The 26,390-nt window shown below is 34.2% G+C and overlaps 1 long non-coding RNA gene across 2 annotated transcripts in view; it reads left to right on the top strand.

Moving 5' to 3' along the window:
* The window catches only part of LOC104001991 (uncharacterized), a 45,616-nt gene extending 20,412 nt beyond the window's left edge, over positions 1-25,204 (top strand). For both annotated transcript variants that reach the window (XR_001709080.3, XR_001709078.3), the window contains one exon: positions 25,082-25,204. This is a non-coding gene — a long non-coding RNA (uncharacterized LOC104001991). The remainder of the gene's footprint in view (positions 1-25,081) is intronic.
* The last annotated feature ends 1,186 nt before the right edge of the window (positions 25,205-26,390 follow it).

Here is a 26,390-nt window from a genome sequence, read left to right as displayed (position 1 = left end):
GCTCTGAGCTTGCATGATCTCACTTGTAATTCCTGTCTCACAACTGATATTCTTGTTAATATCATACAATTTAGAAAATACTAGGATGAACACATTGGACTTAAAATTAGGAAAAGTAAGTTTGATTCCACTTCCCAGCCTAGATTTCATGACAGCCGTTACATTGAACTGAATCTCATTTCCTTAATGGAAATGTGATTTAATTTAGATTTAGATTTAATAGAGCACCATGTTGCTCTATTCCCTCCCCAATTTTGGTGCCTAAAATTGGGGAGAAATAGATGATTGTATTAATGATGTGGTTCATAGATATGTTAGAAAATGAGAATTCCCCTTATTGAAGTCAAGGAATTATAAGCCTTTTAAAGAAAGCCTGTAGAATTTCATAAGATAGAATTATAGATTTGGATCACTCCTAGAACCAACTACCCTTTAGAGAAGTCAATTCTTAGTCTACTGTAGCATAATCAGAGAGAATACATCAATCTCTTGAGATAAGGTAAATTGGTCCCATTAATCCTTTCAGAAATGCCCCAGCTCTTCTGTTCTGGGGAGGATGAGGTTACTATCATCAGAATACCCCTATATTTTTGAAAAATTGTTACCAGTTTTGCACACATTGCATGGCAGTCCAGTATGAATGTAACAATCTTCAGTTCCTTAAGAACAAGTAGTTCACTTCTCTTTCTCGCTGATGTAGCTATAAGAATTCTGCATCAGGAGGCAGGTCGTATCCTCTCTCTTTAGAAAAAAAAATTAGTTACTCTCCTAGTAAAGCTATGGATGTAAGTATGTAAGGTGTTGAATGCTGATTAGCACGTCATTCGGGCTTTCCACTTGATGTAATTAGGAGAAATGAAGGAGCCCTGAAAAACAGCTCTGGAGAGAAATGTGGACAGCTGTCCAAAGCATTTTGTGTTTCAAACAAATATTCATAGAATTCTGCACTGAAGGAGATGCTAGAAACTAGTCTCTGGGCATGACTAGATGAGTCTGTGTTTAGCAGATTAGGTCAAAGCAGAAATTATGTGTGTGAGTTGGTAAGGCCATAAAACAAGTGCAGAATCAATCAATCACCCTCTTTTTAGCAAAAATCCAAATGGGTTTTGGTGGTGGTTTTGGTTCATTCTGTCTTGCCTTGTGAGACGGATAATATCTTTCTCTATTCACTTCATAAGCATGTGGCAAGGACACAGTAAAAGACAATTGCAGTTATGCATCACATAAAGACATTTCAGCCAATGATGGACCACATATATAACAGTGGTCCCAAAAGATTATAATATCAGATGTTTACTGTACCTTTCCTATGTGTAGATACACACATACTTACTACTGTGTTACAGTTGCCTATGGTATTCAGTACAGTAACATGCTGTACAGGTTTGTAGCTTAGGAGCAACACTCTATGGCATATAGCCCAGGTGAGTCGTAGGCTACACCATCCAGGTTTCTGTGAGTACACACTATGATGTTCCTGTAACAATGAAATTGCCTGATGATGCAGTTCTCTGACCGTATGTCTGTCACTAGATGACACATGACTGTTCTCAATAAAATAACTTAGAGATTTAAGGGGAAAAAAGTACAACCATATAAAAATTAAGACATGTAAGCATTCTATTGTGGTTTATAGTGGCTTTCACTTGAAGTTATTATTGTGGTGGTACGTATGAACTGATGTCCTTAACCTCTCTTTACCATAAGTAAAATTGAAGACTAAAGTCTCCATGAAGCCAATATAGAACTTAAAATTTTGGGACAATATCTTTACTGGTATAGCAGGTCAGTGAAGAGAGGAAAAGATGAAGCTAAAACTTTTCTTCTGAACTATATTTTCATCAGCCCTGCAGTTTGTTTTGTGTTAAGTAAATTTTTTGTTGAAATAAAACATTAAAGCCTGGGCGCAGTAGCTTACACCTGTAATCCCAACACTTTGGGAAGCTGAGGCAGGTGAATCACGAGGTCAAGAGATCAAGACCACCCTGGCCAACATAGTGAAATCCCGTCTCTACTGAAAAACAAAAATTAGTCGGGCACGGTGGTGCGTGCCTGTAGTCCCAGCTACTAGGGAGGCTGAGGCAGGAATCACTGGAACCCAGGAGGTGGAGGTTGCAGTGAGCCAAGATCATGCCATTGCACTCCAGCCTGGGCGACAGAGCGCGACTCTGTCTCAAAAAAAAAAAAAAAAAAAAAAGGAAAAAAGAAATAAGACATTAAAAATGCACAAATGAAAGTGTACATATTATTAAATACTTTTAAAAAGGGAACATATCTGTGTAATACTCAGTAAGTTCAAGAAATAGAACATTATTAACATATAAGAACCTCCCCTTTCTCACATTTTGTCATTACCCCCTCCAAAAGAAATTGTTGTCTTGATTCTTTTATCTTTCAATTAGTTTTATGTTGCTGACCTTTATATAAGTAGTAACGTATCATATGCGCTTTGTTGTACCTATATTGTGTTGTGTAATTGCAGTTCATTCCTTTTCATTGCAGTAGAATATTTCATCACATAAATATACTAAAATTCATTAATCCCGACTTTTGATAGACATGGGTTGTCTTTAATTGTTGGCTGCTGTTAATCTTCTTCATGTGATTTGGGCACACAAGTACACATTTCTGTTGAATATACCTAGGAGTGGAAATGCTGTGTAATAAGGTGTATGTTTGTTCAACTGTGGTGGATTTGATCAAATGATTTTCTGAAGCAGTTGTACTTTTTAATGCTTGTACCAGCAACGTCTGATGTTGCTCTATATCCTCACCAGGGTTTGGTGTTGTCATTCTCTTCAATTTTATCCATTTTGGTGGATATATAGTGATATCTCACTGTAATTTTAATTTGCACCCCTTTGACAACTAATAAAATTTGACCACTTTACCTACATTTATTGGCCATGGATATTACCTTTTGTGAAATATCTGATCAACTCCATTGCTCGTTTCTTTTTTGAGTTGTCTTTTTTCTTCTGGTAGTGTAGTAGTTGGTATATTCTGGATATGTGTTCTTTTGAAACATGTGCCTTGCAAACATCTCTTTCCAGTCTATGGTTTGCTTTTTTTTTTGACTTTCTTAATGATGTCTTTGGATGAATATAATCTCCTAATTTTAATGTGGTCTTCCTTAATGGTTAGTGCATTTTGTGTACTGTTAAAAATAGCTTTACTTATCCAAGAGCATAACAATATATTCTTATTTTTTGGAAATGTATTTTTACCATTCATTTTTATGTCTACAAAGCACCTGAATTGATTTCTGTGTATGCTGAAAGGTAAGGTCCTTTATATATTTTTTTCTTTTCGTATAACCAATTTGCTCAGCAGTATTTATAGAGAAGAAAATTCTTTCAATATTCCAGTGCAGTTTCACTTTTGCCATAAAGCAAGAGACTACATATTTGTGCAGATTTGTCTTTAGGTTCTCCTTGTGTACACTGTCTCCTTTCTCTGTGTATACACTGTCTTAATTACTATATATTTTATTAAGTCTTGATTTCCAGGGTTATATCTCTGTTGAATTTGTTCTTCTTCAAGATGATCTTGGTTATTCTTATCCCTTTACATTTCCATATGGATTTTAAAATTATCTTGTGGATTTCCATATTTAAAAATATCTGCTAGAATTTTGATTGAATCTATATATCATTTTTGAAAGAAATGCTATCTTTTCAGCATTGTATTCTGTTCAGAAACATGGTAAATCCTTTCATTTGTAGTTTTTATAGTCTTTAATTTCTCTCAGTAATTTTTTTTGATTTTACCTGTGCAGATCTTATGCATATTTTATTAGATTTTTTTCTTTTGGTATTTGCTTTCTTTGGATGCTGTTGCAAATTGTATGTATATTTTTATAATTTCATTTTCTAATTGTCTGTTAGTGGTATTTAAAAGTACAATTGATTTTTAAATATTGACTATTCCTTCAGTTCTCTTGCTAAATTTATTTATAAATATTAATTGGTTTACTGTAGAAGCCTTTGAGTTTTATACATATAGAGTTACATCATCTGCCAATAATGTCATTTTTTCTTTTGTTTTCTAATCCTTATATCTTCCAGTTATTTTCTTGCTTAACTCTCGCTAGATATTGAACTGAAGAGGCATTAATGGACATCTTTGTCTTGTTCCAACCTCATGGAGAAAAGTTTCTGTGTTTATGTATGATACTAATTATGAGTTTTATGTAGATACCTATTAATATCTGTATATATTATTAGGAAATTTTATTCTATTTCTAGAAGTGCATTGATTAATTTTCGAACATCTGTGGATTTTCTATTTAAAAAATTCAGTTTATAATCAACAGCAATAAGATCAGAGAATGCACTATGATTTTAATTCTCAGAAATGTGTTGAACCTATAACAACATTGAATAAAACATGATCTGTTTTAGCATACATTCCACATGCACTTGAAAGAATACCTATCACCTTTGAACACAATGTTTTAAATAAGTCAGTTACATCGTGAGTGTTTATTTTCTTGCTAAAATCATCTGTATCCTTACTGATATTTTGTCCATTTATCATTTCTTAGAGAAATATGTTAAAATTTTCCACTATGATTGTTGATCTGTTCATTTTCTTTCTATTTCTGTCAATTTCTTCTGTTTCATATGCTTGAAGCAATGTCATTAGATAGGTAGATGTATAAATTTTAAACTACTGTATTTTTCTCAGGTACTAACCCTTTTATCATTAAAATATGCTCTTTGTCTTTAATAAAGTTAGGTTGCCTGAATGTTTACCTTGTTTGATATCATTGTAGCAACATCAGTTTTATTTTGATTCATATTTTTGAGTTGTTTTTCCATCCTTTACTTTCATCCGCTCTGTGGTATTTAAGGGCATATGTGTTTGTGTGTGTGTGTTTTAATAGCATAAAGTAGAGCTTTTAAAAATAATCTCACATCTTTGTTTTTACAATGTTGTATTTAGTCCATTTATATTTAATGTAACTGCTGATACATTTGAATTTATATTTACCATACTACAATTGATTTTCTATTGCATTAACTTACTTTGTTTCTGTTGTTTCCTTGTTTCGCACTAATTAAATTTTTCACGAATCCACTCTCATATTTGGCTAGTTTAGTAATTATACTTCATAGATTTTTATTGATTTCCCAAGAGATTGCAACTCATACTCTTATTTAAGATAATCTATTTTATTTTTGTATGTATGTTTTTGTTTTTGTTTGTTTGTTTGTTTTTCTTGAGACAGGATCTCTGTCAGCCAGGCTGAAGTGCAGTGGCATGATCATACTCTTGGGCTCAGACTCTTGGGCTCAAGTGATCCTCCCACCTTAACCTCCCGAGTAGCTGGCATTACAATTTCGAGCCACCATGCCCAGCTATTTTTTTTTTTTGGAAATGGGGTCTTGCTATGTTGCCCAGGCTGGTATCAAATTTTGGTCTCAAGTGATCCTCCAACTTCAGTCTCCCAAGTAGCTGGAGCTACAGGCACATGCTGCTGGGCCAAGCCCAGAGCATCTATCTTAAATTTGCACTCTTAATAATTTCCAGAAAATACAAAACCCATAAGACACTTTATCTTATTTACCCATTTCTTGATTTTTGTATTCATATTGTCATACATTTTAATTCTAGCTGTATTTGTTTATTTTTATTTATTTATTTTTTTGAGACAGAGTCTTGCTCTGTCACCCAGGCTGGAGTGCAGTGGCACGATCTCAGCTCCCTGCAACCTCCGCCTACTGGGTTCAAGCAGTTCTCCTGCCTCAGCCTCCCAAGTCACTGGGACTACAGACACAAGCCACCACGCCCTGCTAATTTTTGTATTTTTAGTAGAGATGGGGTTTCGCCATGTTGGGCAGGCTGGTCTCGAACTCCTGATCTCAGGTGATCCACCAGCCTCGGCCTCCCAAAGTGCTGGGATTACAGGCATGAGCTACTGTGCCCGACCAATTCTAGCTGTATTTTAAACCACAAAGTACTTTATTTCTCTTTGTAGGTATTATGTATTTTCAGATATACATGCATATTTACCATTTCCATTGATCTTCACTTCTCTCTGCATTTTTCTATTTGCTTCTGGGTTCTTTTTCATTTTGCTCAAAGAAATACTATTTTCTTTATTTTGTGTCTACTGCTAATAATTAATCTTAGTTTTTATATTCTTTCATTTTTGGAGGACATATTATCTGAGTCTAAAATTCTACTTTAGTAGGGATTTTTTTCCCCTTTAAGCACTTTAAAAATATGGCATTACCTCCTGGTTTCTATTGTCCCTTCCACTTCTTTGAAAGAAATGGTATTTTCACCCTCTGGGCACTTTTAAGGTTTTTCTCCTTGTCCATACATTTTGCTAGTTTTATGCAGAAGTATCTCACTGTGATTTTCTTTGTATAGTTTTCTTTATATTTATTCTACTTCAGGTACACAGGATGTTCTGAATTTGTGCTTGCAGTTTTTCTTCAGCATTGAGAAATTCTTGGTAAAAGTCTCTGCGATATTGCATTTGCCACATTCTCCCTCTGCTCTCTTTCCAGCACTCAAGTTAACATATATGATAGACCTTTCTATCATGACCCACATATGTCTTATGCTCTTTTCTGTACTTTCCATTCATTTTACTCCACATCAGTCTCAATATTTTCTACTGAGCTACCTTCCAGTGTTGTAATCCCTATTTTAGCTCTTTCCAAACTACTGTTAAGCTTATCTTTTAACATATGAGTTTAAGTGACTATATTTTTAGATTTATATTTTTTATCTGATTTTGTTTAGGTTTCATTTGTGTGGTAAATTTCTCTGTCATCTTTCATTTCTTGAAGCTATTGATTAATTTATCTTAAATTATGTGTCTGTTATCTCTAATATTTGTGTCACCTATGGGTTTGTTTCTATTGTCTGCTTGTTCTTTCGAGACTCCTTCTTCAACAAGACTGTACTGTCTTTTTTTTTTTCATTGAATCATAGACATTTTGTTTGATTGTAAGAACCAATCTGTTATCTCATTCCAGAGAAGATTCATTCCCTTCTCTGACAGGGAGCAAAAGAATGGGACACATCAATCTAATGATGAATTGAGCTGACTGTAGATGGTTTTCTGCCTTCGTAAGTCTTAGTATTCCTCTTTCCAAGGGTATAGCTTTCTAGATATCCTAGTTGAGAGTTCTCACAGGATCATGAGAATGCCAGTATTCAGTCCTGAGATATATATATATATATATATATATATACATATATAATTTTTTTTCCTGAATGCCTCTTAGACTATTGTTCAATGCAGCTTAATTAGTTAGTATCTTCCTTGAAGAGTGGAGTGGTACAAATCCTGATTCTTTTTCTTTGGATTGTAGGTCTTTCAAATTTCTATCTTTTTTGTTACCACAAAACTACAATTTTTTACTTGTTAGTCTCTTGAGATTGCCTAAAACTTCTCTGCCTATTAGCAGCTGGCCTTCATCTGCCCTTCCGTCTTCTTGCTCTATGGCAGATGCCACAAAGAGAAAATAAATATTAAAAAAATTGGGATTGCCATGGTAAGCTTCCTTTTCTCCACAAGTTTGTTCCTAAGTTTTGACTGTTTCAGAAGCTCTCCTATGCCTTCATCTTGTGTCTTTGCATATTGTCCAGCTTCTCCTAATTGCTTTTAGCTACAGCTTATTATTATTATTTTGTTGATGAAGCAAGGGTCAACATCCAGTTTGAAATCTATTAACTTTAGAAAAATAATTATCTACTACATATATATTATAAAATAAATAAACTTATTTCAGGTTTTTAAAAAAGTCTATTTTATTATTTTTGATCTACTATAAGCTGCTCCATGATATTTGGAAGTGGAAATCACTTCCTATGAATATTTTCTTTGGAAAATAATAATATTAGATAATGTTCAGTGATTTTTACATGTTAACAAATTGTTTGAAAATAAATCACTTAAAACTCTATATCCTCTGGTATTACAAGGAATTCCAATGTATAACCTTCTGAGTATCCTTTCTTTCTCTCTCTTTCTCTCCTTCTTTCTTTCTTCTTTCTTTTTTTCTCTCCCTCTCTTTCTCTCTTTCCTCTTCCTTTCCCTTCCCTTCCCTTCCCTTCCCTTCCCTCCCCTCTCCTCCCTTCCCCTCCCCTCCCCTCTCCTCCCTTCCCCTCCTCTCCCCTCCCCTCCCCTTCCCTTTGTTTTTCGGAGTTTCGCTCTTTTTGCCCAGGCTGGAGTGCAATGGCACGTGATCTTGGCTCACTGCAACCTCTGCCTCCCAGGTTCAAATGAGTCTCCTGCCTCAGTCTCCCGAGTAGCTGGGATTACAGGCACATGCCACCACACCCAGCTAATTTTTTATATTTTTAGTAGAGACAGGGTTTCACCATGTTGGCCAGGCTGGTCTCGAACTCCTGACCTCAGGTGATCCGCCTGCCTTGGCCTTCCAAAGTGCTGGGATTACAGGTGTGAGCCACCACGCCCGGCCATATCCTTTCTAGAGTATGCAAATTGTGTGTCTGAATTCAAATAATCTGCCAATATCTCTTAAAATATATGTATTATATGCTTTAAGCTTGGCTATGTTTTGAGATATTGTTAGAACTTTAGTACATAATATTTTAATTATAAAGTGATGTATTAGTCCATTCTTGCCTTACTATAAATAAATACCCATGACTGGGTAATTTATAAAAAAGAGGTTTAATTGGCTCACAGTTCTACAGCCTGTATAGGAGGCATGGCACCAGCATCTGCTTCTGGGGAGGCCTCAGGAAACTTTCACTCATGGCAGAAGGTGAAGCAGGAGCAAACATTTCACTTGAGAGAAGGAGGTGCCACACAATTTTAAACAACCAGATCTTATGAGAACTTACTCACTTTTGTGAGGACAGCACCAAGAGGATGGTGCTAAACCATTCATGAAAAATCCACCCCCATGATCTGATCACCTCCCACCAGGCTGCACCTCCAATATTAGGAATTACAATTCAACATGAGACTTGGGCGGGAAAAATATGTAAACTATATCAAATGATAATAACATAGGAGAAAAAAAACTTGGAACTTCATAATAATATATTTGGCTATTGGGGTACAAGCTCATATGGATGCCTTTAAAAAGAGTCTCAATAGTTAGATTATCTTGGTAATATAATGAACAATGAATGTTGTTAGAATGAGTTCTTAGAATCGTAGCTTTCAATTATGTGTTAAGAATTGATATAAAATTAAAATAATTATTATACATACTGAATCAAAAATATTTTGCAAGTGAGGTGTGTCCTGGAATTTCTTACTCAAGAAGCTGAAATTGAGTAAACTCTGTGTTAAGTGAAATAGTTTTGGAACTGCCATGTTCAGCATCTATTTCTTTTTGACATTACACTGTCACTGTTTGCACCAAAGACCTATTTTGGATACTTGATTACAAATCATGATTGGCTTTTCCTCTGTATTTTAGTACCTTGATTCTCAGGAAGGCTTAATTCCATGTTTCCTGCTCCTTCCCATCCCCCCATTCTCTCATGTAATCTTACCTCAGGTATGTCTCATTTTTTTTTTTTCACCAAAGACAGGTATATTCCTGAACTCATCTTCCTGCATGATGAATTCAGATGCACATTATCAAATAGCTGATCTGATAAACTGATATTTAATAAGATCCATGTTTCAAGTGGAAAGCTTTAAACATATTTCAATCAAATATTTCATTATGATAGGTCTTGAGTAAAATAGTCTTCATGTTATGTTAAACACATTTTCAAAGGAAAAACATTGTTTTTTTACATTAAGCATTTAAGTGAGTCTTCATATTACACTTTTCTGGTTGTAAATATATAGATTTAGTAGATTCTAAAGATTTTCCCCCCTCAACCAATTCCAACCTGAGGGATATGGTAGAACAACTGTCATAGTAATTAATCTATTCCTGTACTTTGAAACTTTTCTTCCAACCAAGGTAGCATCTGGTTTTCTTTATTTTGACAATTGCAATTTCCCAGTTTCAGGAAATTTTACATTTTCTTCAAATTAGCATTGTATGTATGAGTGTCTGCCAGTTTCACAGTTTGCAAGTGTAATATCCATTGGATATTTTTATTGGAAATTACGAGTATTTTTTACTTAATAGTATGCTTTTAAAAGGGATGTTATCTGTAAGTCCATGAAAAAATAAGACATTTGCATTAAAATCTCTAAATTATTTTAACACCTCCATTCTATAAAGATATTTGTCTCAATGATGTTCAAGGCTGCATTAGAAAACAAAATATACATACATTGCCACTTGTATATAAAAACAATTTTGAAGATGTTTCACATAATACAGAAATCAAACCATAAAAAGAAAAATGAAAATATTATTATATTATTGGTGGCCTTTATCCACAAACTTTACTATCCTATCATAAGCCTTATATTCAGATTATTACTTTTATATAAATTATCAGCAACAGCCTGATATCACTCTGGTTATATTATTATTCTCTTATCTATGTCATTAAACACCTAACTACTTAATTATAATCTCTAAGTGGTGTTAATATAAAACAGTTGTAACTTCAACACATTGAAAATCCCTGGTCTAGCTGTTACAACACCATGTCCATAAGATATAGTATATGCCTCTTTTCTACTGCACTTATGTTTAAATGGAATGCCAACATGTTATTGCTAAGAAACATGTGAAGCGAGGATGGAGACACCATATTTATCGAAGGGCACATCTACATTGGCAGGTGTTTTCTGACTTAAACATTTGTTTCAGATAATATTTTATTCAGGAGCATCTTATCAGCCAAAATGTTTTCTCTTTTTTTTTTCCAGTTTTGAAAATTCCAGTTTCCTCACCACATATTTTAAGCTGGAAATGTTTGAGAGGAAATATTCTTTTCCTTGGTCCCAAATGCTTCAAAACTCTCATTTCCTCAGTGAAAATCTTCTGTCCAGGCTGGTATTCACACGGAATATTTCAGCTCTTCAGGCATTGAACTTTATTTTCCAAATGTTTTCTCTTTAAAAATAGGCTTTTAGATTGTAGCTTCTCATTTGGAAACAGTTGAAAGGGTATGTAAGTACACAGGTCAAGGGGGAGGGACTTGAAAAGTGCCAATTAGTGTATGGCATTTGTCTAAGACAATTTTAATATTAATCTCAGAAAGATGAATGACTAAGGTTCTTAAAGAAACTGCTGACAATGTCTGGAATTAACATGCTTAATTCTAAATCTGTGCAATTTGACCTTAATTTTTTTGTGAACAAAAGTTCCACTTTGCACTAATTTGCATTGCTGCTACTTTCATTTTAAATTGGAATTTTTTATCACCATCCATCTGTAAGATACCTCCTGTTACTAATTTCTGATGTGGATCCTCTCATTAATATGAGATTCACAATTGCATAGATTAAAAGTTATATGATCATATCTGGCTCATCCCATGTTGTATCATTCTGTTCCTATATTTGATAGAGAGTGAGTTAACTGTGACAATGTTAGTATATAAAGATAACAAGTCAGGTAGTAACTATTAGAAGAGTAGAATTTTAATATATATGTTGATAGTTTTATTTTACAGGGTTTAGCACTATTAGGTGGGTTTCTTTTTCTTTTTTAGACACTTTAATAGAGTAGAAAACATGAACTTTGCATTTTGTGGTCTCATAAATCATAAAGATTTAGACATAAATGACGTGATAATGATACTTTAAATGGTTTTCTAAAGCAATATTATGCATATGAGAGTAAATTTTTTTCTTTTTAATGATGAATCACTTGGAAAGGTCTTTAAGCAAAACAAATTTCTGTTTCTGATAAAAACTTTTATAAGCATATATAGCAATATAGAAAACATTGTTTTTAAGGATATCTGAAGACCAATAGGTTGAGTTACTGAGAGAGAAAAGAAGCCTCTGAAATCCATTTCCCACAGAAACTCTTCATGCTCTTAATTGGTGGCTTAGATCAGCAACAAAGAAACAAACCTTCCCAGCAAAAGACAGGAGTGCAGTGAACTGAGGATCCCTGTAAGAGCTGGATTTGAGGGTGGAGTTAAAGCATCTATAGAGACATCAAGAATTCTCTTTATGATCTCGGACACATCAGTTCCTGAGTAGGCCAATGCAGAGACTTCAGGATACTTGGAAACTCTCAGCATCTGTTCTTTTATTTGCTTAAAAATTGAGCATCTCTAAATGTTAAAATACCATCTTTAATATCAGTGATAATTCACTGAAGGACTCTTGCTGCTACCTGGTTTCAGTAATTATAATAAGCTTTATATAAGGCTGTGCATTTTTTAGCCTCTATCATTCAACTTCCCCAGTTCTTTGATACCTATTATCTCAGCTTTTTTTCCCCAATCTTCCCAGCGTATTAACTCTGAGAAGAAACGTGTACTTTGACTAGTGCTTCCTAGAAATGATGCCTCTATTTTCTTTCCTGGAAAATAAGGATGACACTACCTACCTTCCAAAGTGGTTGGGGTGATAAATGAAATAACATTTGTGAAAGTGCTCAGCTCAGTGCCTTGTACATAGAAGGTGCTAATAAATTAAGGCTCTTTTCCCAGCTCTTCTCTGCCCCTACCTGCTGGTATGATGAGAATTGCTGTATGACGAGATTTGCTGGTACCCAGGGTAATGAGAGCTTTTGAAGCCAGTGGTGTTTCATGCTACCTAACCATGCCATGTAGAAGACTGCCTACCCTTGATAGACTTCCCTGTTGGTCACCTTAAACTCCTTTCCTCTCAAGCTTCTCCTATATATTTATTCCTATTTGACTTAACAAATCTGAAGACCTGAAGTCTAAATGATTAGAAAGTGTAACCCATTTCTAACAGCATCCCAAGTGAAGAAAAGAATTGAAAAACCAAATAAATAATGTTAGTGTGAGAACCATAAGGACCACAGAAATTACCATGGAAGAGTGAAAAGAGCTGTTGCCTAAGTGGTCAGAGCCCCTTTCCCTTTCCTAGTTTTAAGTAGCACATGCTAGTAGGGTACTCTAACATTTCGTAATCATTTACAGTATTAGAGTATTAAGTTAAATCAGGTGCAAAGTTATTCCTAGAACAATAGCACTTCGATACTCTAAGAAAATATAGTCAAATATATTTGAAAACTGCTGCGTGCTATACCCTCCTCCCATACCCCCAATCATGTAGAGTCGCAAAGTGACATTACAAAGTCTGTGAGTTCCTGGAAGGTGAAATTTGCTTAAGATGATCTATTTCAGTGCCCCCCCCCCACCAATTATTATTTCCTAAAAATCATTCTGGACAACATGCTAGACACTTCCATGAGAAGTGAGAAACCTAATTTTAAGAATATGGCAATCCTTATGTCTTAACTGGCCATTCTTCTTAGAGTAAGAGGAACATACATCATCATATCCTCAAATTTGCTACTGAATCTGTTTCCCTAAAGAAGGTACCATTTTTCTGGCCTTTTTGGCTTATTTAAAGTCCTAACGTGTCATTAGTTATTGTTGGCAGTTACAAACAGCTCAGGGAGTTGATGGCAGCCTGTCATCATAGAGCACCTATTTTTTTGAGCTTATCCTGAAATATGAGATGTATGATTTCAAAAAGATAATTGCTATTAACAATGATTTTTTTTTCTTTTTGTGGATTAAATGTGGTTTTTACCAACCAATATTAATTCAGTTCAATTCTAGTAAACTCCTATTTCATGTCTTCCATTATAACGCATTGTGCTGGAATGCCTGCTGTGCCTCTCCCACTTTTGTGGCCGAGCGCGATACACATGGGACAGCAAACAGAGGTTTAGAAAGGTTAAGTGATGTTCTCTTTGGCCTAGAATGTGTTGAAGAGTCTGGGAGGTAAAGTCATGGTCTGGCACACTGGTAGAGGAAGAGTGACTGAAGGGATTCTTGACCTTTCTCTGTAGAACACGGCACAGGCCCTTTGCCTGCTTAGTGTCCCATTCCCTATTGTGACAAACGAGGTATAACTAAATTCCAGCATTTCTCAGGTCCTTTCATGTTCTAATCATCCGAAGAACCCTTTAGCTAGTTAATAATTCCTTTTCATCCTAATAGAGCCTTAGAGAATAATTTCGATCATAGTTAAGCACGGTTAAGTCAAGCAGAGTTAATTAATAGGCATTTCATGTTTCGTATGCCAAGTATTTTTGTAGATGGGGATGAGCCCTGGAACAGGTGTCATAGACATGTTATTGTGGAGGTATGTGTGTGTGCCCAGATCAGGAAGGAACAAACGAGGACTGGGTAAAAAGGGAGAGAAAAAAAGAGAAGAATGTGAAGGAAGGTGACTCTAACCTGACTGAGAGTAGTGTTTCTTTAGAGGGGGGACTACAATTTGTATTTGTGATTGGAAGAGATTATGTAAAGTGCTGAACTGAAGGAATGTGTAAAATGTACATAGTGATGAAAGATGGGAGTTTGGTATTGAAAGTATCTGGTGGAAATGGAGCAATGGCTGGGGCATGTTTTCAGTCTAAGTGACAGAAAGGCAGGTAAGTATATTTTTTGCTGCTCTGACTTGCAAAGATTAATAGTGTATACGTGCCAACTAAAGGTTCAATATTAAATTTCAGAGGGGTTATCAAAATAACTACTGCATTATTCCACTAGAAACGCTCAGTAAACAGAGTACTTTATTTCTTTTTAAAAATTAAAGGCTTGATTGTTAAACGTTACACTTGACATTTGATTAGCATGACTGTCAAAATGTTCTCTGTCTTAGGGGTAATTAAACATTATGGGAAAGCATATCCCATTTTCAAGAGTAGCTTTTTGATCAATACTACAGAAATATCACATATCGGAAAAACATATATGATTTGTTCATATACAAGTCAGAAAATTACACTAATGATTTAATTTACATTCAACCCCAGCCGTCTATTTTACAGGCAGAAAATTTGTGCTTCCTGTAATTGCACAAGCAATTAGGCATTTACACTCTAAAAATTAAGAGAAAATGTCTGATTGTGTATGCAATATCTGTGCCCACAACTAACAGTGGCTACAAACAATCCTGCTACCAAAATGAAAGCCAGGGATAAAAAGCCGGCCCCAAGTCATTGCCCTTTTGGAAGCCTGGAACATGCTTTGCTCATAACTTCAGTGGCTTTGAAAGTTCTGTTTTTGACAGACATAAGCATTAGCCTGTAGTGCTCCTTACAATCTGAAGTACAAATTATTATCATTTAAATAAAGTGGAAATGGTGACAAATTCTGAACAATTTATTATAAAGATATATTATATTTGAACATTTTCTCTGGAGTATTTTACACCAATCATGTTGGAAATTTATGTTAATATGACTGCCTGATTTTTAAAGTTACATTTCCTGCTCTTAAAGCCCACCCAGAATTTGTCTCTAGTCACTTTACACCTCTTCAAATGACACCCAAATATTTACAGCCCCAAAAGCACCACAGGAATTACATGAAATGCATTACATTCACAAAAAGCTGTCGTAGAAATGAACAAAGGATGATTCTGTGTCTTTCCATCTAAAATGTCTATTTTGTTAGTATACCACTGAATTTAAGTTGTGTTTTTCTCACTGTAATATGGAAAATATGCTTTCTGTGTTCAATGCCTATCTTTCAAAGTAAGAGTTAGGAAGAAAACAGTGTCCATTTGCTACTGAGTGTCTTCACTCAATGTCTCTAAATAAAAGCTAAAGACTTTTAAGACCCTGATCCAAGTTAAATGCCCTCCATGCAGTAATCAAATTCAGTGATTAAAAAAAAAAAACAGCTGTTAAACACAAAAATCTATGAGATTAAATTTTGCTATAACCAAATACTGAAAAATCTCTCCTTTTGCTAGACCTATTTAGAAGCTCATAAGAGTAGCCAAGCACAACCAACTCTTAATTCTACTTTACTCTCTCAGTCTGATATTCCAGCCATTATTTTTGTTGTTTTTCAAAAAATCTAACTACCCTTGCACTTATGTCATAAAAAATTCTGCCTTTTTTCCCTTTTTTAATATTTGTATTCAAGACAAACAACAGGAGGTTGAAATCAGGCCATTTAAAAGAAACATCTGCTGACATTTATTCATATGCTACATGTTCCACTTTCATCATTGAATGTAATGATAAACACACATTCCAGTCAATAATGGCAATTCCCAGCCAAGCTTTACAAATGGTCTCTTTAACACCTAAATTGACAGCTCGGGAGATTTTGAGATAGAAGCTAAATATGGTACATTTGGACACTGTTTGTCTAAGTCTAGGATGTCTTGAAGACTTTAATAAGCAGGCATACATTATAAAATAGTAGAAAGTCTTGACTGTGCAGGTATTGGAGCAGTTAAGTTTGACATTTTTTTGAGCAGATTAAATGCAGAAAAAAAGAGAATCTCTCAAAAACAAATGGGCCCTTTGAAGAATAAAGTAAAATAAAGCTTTGACCCACACTATGTGGAGAATAGCTTTAAGAAAAAAAACCAATTGCATATCAGTAAAATTATAGATCTTAATTGCAGAATGCTAAATAGGTTAAATATTTATTTTGAGTCACAAGTTAATTGAAATAAACTCTGCTTTGGGTTTCAATTATTTTAAGAACATTTTAATAAAATATGAAATGTGTTTCATTTATTGCTTGCAATGAGTAATTATGTCAGCTTTTAATTTGCTAAGGATATCTTTCAAAACTATGCCATAGTTTTTGGTGCATATTCCTCATTTTTCCTCAAAGGGAATCTTTCACAGCAAAGTGAATTAACACTCAAGGTAGCCATTAGAGATCCCATGATAGGTTTGAAATTGGCTTGAGTCTCCACTGTGAGGACATATAAATACATGTTCCTCTGAGACATTAAGGATTCCATTTTATGTGTATCTTTTATCCGTATCTCTTTACATTTTAGTTCAGATTGATTAACCTTATAACTGAATCATAGACTGTGTTCCAGCCAAGCAGAAAATCACAGCTTTGCCCAGCTCCGTCATGTGTGAAGAGTTTTTCTTTTCAAAACTCTGCTGTTACTGTGGTTTAAAACAGGTCACTTGCTCCTTGACTGAAAAGAATCTAGACATTTAACAAACTATCTCTGAAACATAATGAGAGTTTTGTAAAGTTATCTCATACAGTGTCATCCAAAGAACGAGTCACACCAATCTGCAGTACTCCGATTAATGGTATTTTTCTCTGAAATCAGCTCAATTCAGGAGACAGCTTGAAATTGTTTTTTGTTTTTTGAGTTTATTTCTCTATGCAGGACAAATGGGGCTAAATTTGGAATGTCATATTACAATGCTTTCATCTGCTCCCAAGGCTTGTTAAGCAAAGTAACCAGACAAATTCTAACACCTTATTATTGTTATATGTGGAAAAATATAAAAACCCACAGTATAAACTTACAGCCCTGTATGGCATGTGCCACAGCAATATAAAGCCTTTCTTGATCATGGTAGGTGGAGGACAGGTCACAAGGACTTCTCAGGCAATAAGATGGAGGTCTGGGTTGAAATCAGGGTTTTTATCATCAACATTTAAATTAATAGTAAGTGCATCAGAGAAAAACCTTAATATCATAATGTTCTTTTTCATAATGTCACCTCTTCTATGAATCCACTGAAATTAGTTTAATGAAATTTTCCTCCAAACACCCACTTTCACATATTCACATCTCTACTGTGCAGTAACATTATGTGGGTAAAGCAATTTGTGAAAGCTTTTGGGCAAGATTTAAAGAAACCGTTTAATTTCTACTGATACTGTATCCTAAAAGCTTTTAAACATGGATGTTTGGTGGGAGTATAACTCAGACCTGCAGCAACTGCACTTGAGCAGACTGTACTTAAGGGTAAAAGGGAGGGAAAGTAGTATGCGCTCTCTCCCAGGCCCCCAAAGCCAGAGCGGAGCGAAGATGGGACGCCAAATAAATCTGCCAGTGATTACGCTAAAGGAAATTATGATCTTGTTATAGAAACCATTAAAGGAAAACCAGAGTTGGTATGTAAATATTGTTGCATCATTATACCACTGAAAAAAACAACCTAGTGCAACATTAGTATGTTATGCAATTAACAAAATGAAAAATGAGCTGCTTGAATTTAAAGCTTTTAATGTTTTTCAAACAGATAATAAGCATTTTCAATACCAATGTAAAACATAATAGAAAAGGTCTCCCTCAAAGAGTGACATTTTTCGTCAATACTTGCTAAGCCTTAAAGAGCTGATATGCATTCGCCTATGTCTGTTATTTGTTATTTTCTAACTCATCAAACATCAATCACCTATAAACTAAAGGAGGATGAAGATAAAGACTTGCTAGAAAATCAGAAAATGTGATATTTGTGATACTTTCAGAGATGTGTTTTTCTGATTTTGAGAAAAACGGCTTGGATAGCCAACTTGGTTTAGGCGGAAGCCTATTATTAAATATTGTAGGAAACGTTTTAAATCTAAAAGTATTTTAAAATGTTAATTTAATTATTCAGAATGGAAGAATTATAAATTACAATTAATATTTCATCTATTATTCAACATTCTTATTGACTTCTGAAGAACCAGCAATTAATTTATATTATCAATTACTCTAGTAGAATCTAAAAAATAGTTTCACAGAGTTACTTACTTCATTGGAAAATGGGAAAACAAAAATTTCTTCAAAATATGTCACAAAACATTCTCATGCACTATAGTCTGCCAATATTGTGCAACAATTTTAATATATATTAATGATAACAATATTGTTCATCTTACTGTGCTACTAGCTATAGCTGAATTTTAAAAACCACAACTATTTGCTATTGAAAGCCAATGTATTGCCCAATCAAAAACAACTTCATAAAAATGAACTTACATTACCAACAATGAAGCTATTTACTTTGTAGATGATGGTGAATTTTCAGTATCAAATTCAGAACAGTAAGTAAAAATTCATATGGGCACAATGCAACTTTAATAATTTCTAAATGAATATAATTTACTGTAGGCACTAGAAAGTTAATATGTTCTCTAAAGATTTCTTTAATTTAGTTGTTGCTAATTTATTCACACTAATACAGAAAAAAATACTGCAAAATTTTTCATAACAAAAAAACTGTGCATATCTCTGTGTTTTAGCTGGCATGTGGTTCTACACAGATGGTTTGGGGCTTTCTTTGCTGCAAAACAGATGGGCCTGCACTGTCCCTTACCAATCAAAAGAGAACTTGAAAATATAGGAATATCTTTACCTACATTGCGTCCTTTAATTCAAGAAATTAAAATGCCTAAAAGTATAAATAACTGCCTATGGAAAATAATTTTCGAAATGGGATGTCATATGTTGAAATTATACAGTAACCCAGTTCATGTTTAATGCAAAAAATATAAAAAGTTTGGCTTGTACTTGATACTGTTTGTAACATGCAACTATTAACTTAAGAAATTTACAACTATGCAATGACTGTTATCATGTGTTCACCTTGCCCAAAAAACACTGCTGTTTTAAAACTTCAAGTGTGGTTAAGCATATTTCAATTCAAAGTGATCATTCTAGGCAGCATCATCCATTGAACCAAGTTAGCAAACACATATGAGTTTGGTACACTTAGAACTGACATACTTTTGCAACCAAAATAGAAGCTGAAACAAAACTCCGAGTTAATCTGAATGCTTTAAGTATTACTTTAATTATTCGCAACAGAAATTTAAAAAGTCTTTTGTACATTGAATCAGAATTGAGGCCTACCTTCATCTTTAAGGTCTCTGTTGAAATGTGGAAGCATGACATTCAGGATTATTAAAAGCACTTTCTTTGTTTTGTATATATCAGTAAATTTTACAAAGTAATGTGACAGCACCCTCTTATAGATAGCATCACTATGTGAGAGACAGACATCGTGGGCTCAATGAGCTTAGAATATAGTGTTGCTTATAGGAAGAACTCCCACTGCTTTTATCTCCAATATACAAATAAAGTTGTCAACATGTAATACTGCAACCAGTTTTTGATATTTTGTAAATTTTGCATTCTAACAGCGAGTAACTTTTCTGACCCTAGTCAAGGCTTTTAGAGGCTGATATTCCTCTGTGGCATTGTCCGCAAATGCCAGTAGAGCTATTTGGTCTACCTGTATTTTTTACCCAGGATAAGTGGTCTTCAGAGTACTATGCAACGTGTATTTCACTCTTCTCCAAAGTAATGTCCCTAATGCTTAACCATAAGGAAAAAAAAACTATATATCTATATATTTACATGAATGCTTATACATATGTTTATATATATTTACAACTATACATCTATAACTGTATATAACTATACTTATAAAATCCTATATAGATATATCCATAGGATATATCTCTATCCTTCCATCTCTATACCAAGATACATATATATCTTCATTCCTTGCAACTGTTTTACCAAGGAATACAGAAAGACTTGTTCTCTACATATAAGCAGCATATCTTAAATTGGTTTCTGTTTATAATGTTTAGATTCTAAAAAGCAACTGAGTATTTTTTCTTTTGTCTGTGTGATGCAAAATAACAGCTTTGCTTATATTTTTTCAATTACATGAAAACCAGTGTCTCTCATAGATCTATGATGAAAGGTTTTGCCAGGCTAGTAAATGTAAATAAAACTATAAAATAAATATTTTTAAGACAAGTAACTGTTCCCAAGCACTCCTAAATACTTTGGCAGCATCTACATAAACACACAGTGATATGGTAATTACAAATAATTTTTATCCATTCTTTAAAAATAGTTTCTAAAGATGTCTTCTTGCCTAAACCTAGATCAAATTACTGCAGTTAAATAAAGTAAGACCACAATCTTAAAAAGGTCCCACACTTTAGTTTTCTAATAAGTTAGCCTTTTAAAATATATACATTATTAAAGTTTTCTAGAATAGTTTTCCAGCAATGTACGAGTTATGAAGTTCTCTGGATTAACATTCAGTAAATAAACATTAATTATACTATAGAACCAAGGCGCATAATCAGCAAATTTAAGTTTTGCTGCGTTAAAAATAAATCTGAAGTACTGGTAATATTCTGGCTATTCAGAGGAATCAATGTAACCCAAGATAAGAAAAAACCTAAGGATATCATTTCAGTTTTTATTACATGAAAGAAACTCTGCTTGTAATGTGGAGAACAGGTGGGTGTGGAGAAGCCCATAGTTAGAAATATTAGCTGTAGGACACCAAGTTTCAGATAATTTAGTGGGAGAGAGAAATGAATAGTTTCCAACCTAACGCGGAACTCTGAGTGGTGAGAGTCAGAGGCTCAAGCAAGGCTTTGTGCAGAAGATGAGTCTAAAGAGGAAATAAAATGTGAATCTAATTTTGACTGGGAAATGTTCAAGAAAAGATCATTATTATTTTGTGACTGATCTGACAAATGACCAAGAATTATCTGAATTTAGTTCTCTGTTTTCTTTATTATTTAAAAATAGAGTTATTTTAAAGTTTCGTGGGCTTTACACATTATTCCTCATGTCCTTTAGTTTATTATTTAATTAATATTTATTTATTTATTTTAAAATGTATTAACTATTCATTGTAGAAGATTTGGAAACTCTTGACTAGGTCCCCTTTCTCCCAAATTCTTACACAAAATAAAATAAAATAAAACAAAGCAAAACTCCACAAATTATCATAGGGATAACGTTTAATATTTTAGTGATTTTTCTAATATATGCCTTTTATATAAAAAAAATTCATATTATGGGCTAGGCGCAGTGGCTCATGCCCGTAATCCCAGCATCTTGGGATGCCAAAGCGGGTGGATCACAAGGTCAAGAGATAGAAACCATCCTGGCCAACCAACATGGTGAAACCCCGTCTCTAGTAAAAATACAAAAATTAGCTGGGCATAGTGGCACACGCCTGTAGTCCCAGCTGCTTGGGAGGCTGAGGCAGGATAATCGCTTGAACCCAGGAGGTGGCGCTTGCAGTGAGCTGAGATTGTGCCACTGCACTCCAGCCTGGGTGACAGAGCGAGACTCCATCTCAATATATAAAATATATGAATATATATATTCATATATAATATATAAAATATATGAATATATACATTCATATATAATATATAAAAAATATATAATATACATAAATATATTAAAATAAAATAAAAATATATAATATATAATATATGAATATATATATTCATATTATATAAAATTATAAAATAATATTGTTTTATAAACAGATTTTTCTACCATATAATGAACAGTTTCCATATCATTAAATATTATTTTCATTGCAATATAGAATTCCATTAATGGACATGTAATTCATTTAACCCATATTCTACCACTGGGTATGTAGATTATTTTCATTCATTTTTCCTATTCTAAGAAATGCCAGTAGGGACGTATTCTCATAGGTATGTTTTTGAAAGCACTTAAGGTATTTTGAATACACTGCTTAGCAGGATACAATAATATCTATTCTCCTCAATCAATAAATTCCTATAAATAAGTCTCCTTTCCTAAGCAGATGAAAGTATTAAACTACAAACTGTGCACCTCATATACTAATAGAGAATATTATACTAGCCCATCAGATTTATTTGTTTATTTTAATTCTTCCAACATGCACTACTGCCTTGTGCATCTTATCCTAGTAATCAAAGAGCTGAGTTTTTCTGAAGAGGCACAAACTCAAAAAATCCTGTCACCTTATGCATGGATATTCACATCCTGGCAGCACTGTGCCAGACACCAGCACACCCATTTCCCAAATAGTCTGATTTATGTCACTGTGGAGCCAACCACCAGCCAATCCACACAGCTGGATTCAGAAATGTCCATGAAACCTCCAGGCAGAAGTTTGAAAGTCAGTATATGAGTGACTGTGTCTTTTTTAACCCCTTTGCTATGAGACCATGTCTAGGTAGAGGCTGCCCTATTAGTCTCCTCCTGTAATGCACATTTGGAATATAGCCACAGCTACAATGGACAAAGGATGAGTGAAAAATTACACTCTGCTGTTGTAAGGTACTGAAATTCTGGATTCATTTGTTATGACACATTGATGATCTTCTCCTGACTAATACACTTAGAGAACAGCAATGTATTCATAGAAATAAGGAAATCTTGAGAGGCAACATCGAGAAGTGGATGAAGCCAGTCTCTTTAGGCTAAAACCTTCTTCTTGCCTCTTTCTAACCAAGTAAACTTGAAGACATTGCATAACTTTTATAGGTTCTTAACCTCCATGGAAAATGGAGATAATAGTACCTAGCCTCAAATAGTTATTATGAAGATTGTATGATATATTACATGTAGTATTTAATGTCTGATAATACATAGAAAATCTTCAATATATATCAGCTCTTATTTTTAAAACTAGCATTAGTAGTTTTAAGCAGAGATTACAGCAGTAAAGAATTTGGGTTTTAACTCAGAAACACCTGGCTTCAACTCTCAATTCTGACACTCTCAGTGTAAATTTGTATTCATAACTTGAGTTTTCTGAGCCTTTGTTTATTGACTTACAAAGTGAGGATAAGAATGCCTACCTATTGTATCACTGAGGCGATGAAATAAGTTTGTATGTATAGGGAGCACAATGCAGGGCACATTGGAAACACCCAATAAATGATGATGGTATTATGATTAAAAATCAATAGTGATCATTTTAAAAAGACTCTGAATGATGGAAAGGTACTTTGGTGGCCATATTTGGCCATCTTCTCTGGATATTAGAATCTCAATTTGTTGCTTTAAAATCTGCTGCTGTAATCCCAGCACTTTGGGAGGCTGAGGCGGGCAGATCATGAGGTCAGGAGATCGAGACCATCCTGTCTAATATGGTGAAACCCCGTCTCTACTAAAAATACAAAAAATCAGCCGGGTGTGGTGGCGGGCACCTGTAGTCCCAGCTACTCAGGAGACTGAGGCAGGAGAATGGCGTGAATCTGGGAGGCGGAGCTTGCAGTGAGCCAAGATAGTGCCACTGCACTCCAGCCTGGGTGACAGAGTTACAGTCCATCTAAAATAATAATAATAATAAAAAATCTGCTGCTAAACTTCTAAATCAACTTGATGGGTCAGCTCTGATTTTATGCACAAATTTCATGTAGCATGACTGCGAGAATCATCTTTGATCTGACCAAGAATCTCTTTAAATAACTAAACCATGTTGAACTACATAAAATATGTGTTATACAAAATGTAATCATCCATTAGTCAAATCTATCTAGTGAAAGAGGATTTCAAGTGTTTGCTGAGAGACAAAGAACAGACAAAGAAGTGAACCTACCTGGTTTATAGTCTTGATTCACAAAAACAGGCCCTATGAACTTGGAGAAAACTTATGGGTACAAGTTTTCTCATCGTTAAGCTTACTTTGTCATGGTTCATTAGGCAATGACTGAAGTAGAAGAAACTGTATATTTGATTTCCAACACCCTGAGGTGATAAAAAAGATAGTTTTTGTCATATAATTTCAGCATAGTTTTCTCTTCAAATGTAGAACTGCGTTGAAACTATCAAATATAAGTGACTTTTGAAAGTGCCAATAAGCTAGGACCTTAGTTTGCATGGCTCCCATGGTTTTTGAAGTTCTTAAGTAAATTCAAAGTAAGCGACACCAGCATCACCATAAGTAATGATGAGTAAACAATCCCACTTGCCAGCTCCATGCCTAGGTTTTCCTCATTGTAGTGAATGTTGTGATGTGAGCATGAAAGTAGGAAAAAACTATCACTTTTCAACAATGGTATTAATTTATTCAAATCTTTCATTTCTCATTTTAATACCATCCAATATTTCTTCATTTCCCCCCATTATTTGTGTTGTTTTTTCCCAAAACTTCTCAAATTATTTGCAAAGAGCCCCTTTCTCAGAAGTAAAATCCAACTTAAATAGAGAATATTCAAAATGGGACATAAGGAGAAAATGTAATTTAAATTAGATGCATGGATATGCTTCAGACATCCATAAAAATGTAAGATATGGATAGAATTTGTTTTAGTTTTAATACCATCAGACCTCAGGTATCTATTTTTATGACCTTGAACATCAGGAAGAAAATAGGAAAAAACATTTAGTTCAAGATCTGAGTGTTTGCAAACATCCAGATGTTTGTTTTTGTATAAGTAATGCACACTTAAAACTTTTTTATGTCAGTTATATTTGTAAAACATTGGCACTTTTATTTTTATTTAGAACTAGAAGGAATAAGTGGAAATCAGGAGAAACATTAAAGACATTCCAGTGTCACTGAGCATGCCGAAACCTGAAAACATGGTAAGTTTATTGCTTTGCCAAATAACAAAGCCTTCTAAAAACGACTTAAAACTTTCCATGCAGGCAAGGGGCATTACATCAGGATGTCTTTGTATTGTGGACCAGCGCAGGGGTATCTATCAGAAACAGACCAGCAAATATTTACTCTCCTAAGGTAACAGCAGGTGAAAGGCACAATAGACAAAGCAAAAACTGAAAAGATAGACAGGGAGCTAGAACAGTATGAGTGATGCTATGAAAGCCCCAAGCCATAGTGATACTTATAAGACTGGCTAAGAATACAGTTTAGAGGGAATCTAGGTTGGGTGTGTTAATAAGCCTGGTATATAATTAACTCAGAAAAGTGATGGTGGGAGGCTTAGAGAAGGACTTTGGAGGGCTTTGAATATCAAGTCAGAGTGTGGAGTTTCTTCTGGAGACAGTGGGAAACCAAGATAGTTTGTGAGCAGGGGTTGATATAAGCAGAGTGATGCCATGAGAAGATTGATAACCTAGCAGCAATGTGAAAAAGAGAAGTGTATGGAGAAGGTTCCCTGGTTTTCATATAACAAGGTGCCATCAAGACACAAAGGGACTTTTTTTTAAAGCTTTATTGGCAGAAATCTTATATACCTAATTCTGTTTTCTTTTAGGCTTTAAAATCTGCATACATGGCAAAACATTATGTTCAATCTTAAATTAATATATATTTTTCACATTGAGTTCACAAAAAAAAATTGGGGGGGGGGTCTCATTGCAAATCTTTCTCTTTTGACAAAAAAATCTTCCCTGTGGTTAATAACATTCAGCAAAAGCACTAATGTAGAATAATGTTAACATCTAAAGAGAAGTAACTACTGCAGTCTAGAAAGCCTTACTCAGTCTCTACCCTTTCACGTAAAATTAAAAAAAAAAAGACCAACACAAATACTTAATCATGAAATCTCATAGTAGCTTTACTAGTAATTAGAAAGGGCCTATAACATTGTGATTATATAACTAGAGAAGCAGTATATTATCACAAGTCATTTTTCTTCTTTCTGAAGAAAACAAATATTGCCATTTCACTTGAAAACTTGATGATATTCATTCATTTCTTCCTGTGATGAACAACATTATTAACTATAAACAGGTAAGCGGAACACAAATGAACCACTGATGTGTTTTCCAGAACTGCCCTTGACATAATTTTGACACTTTTAAACTTACAAATGTTGGCTCTGTTCAGTACATATACAATACAATTTTC

The sequence above is a fragment of the Pan troglodytes genome, chromosome 15 (genome assembly GCF_028858775.2).
Source record: "Pan troglodytes isolate AG18354 chromosome 15, NHGRI_mPanTro3-v2.0_pri, whole genome shotgun sequence".
Taxonomy (NCBI): Eukaryota; Metazoa; Chordata; class Mammalia; order Primates; family Hominidae; genus Pan; species Pan troglodytes.
This window is presented reverse-complemented; position numbering and strand designations above follow the sequence as displayed.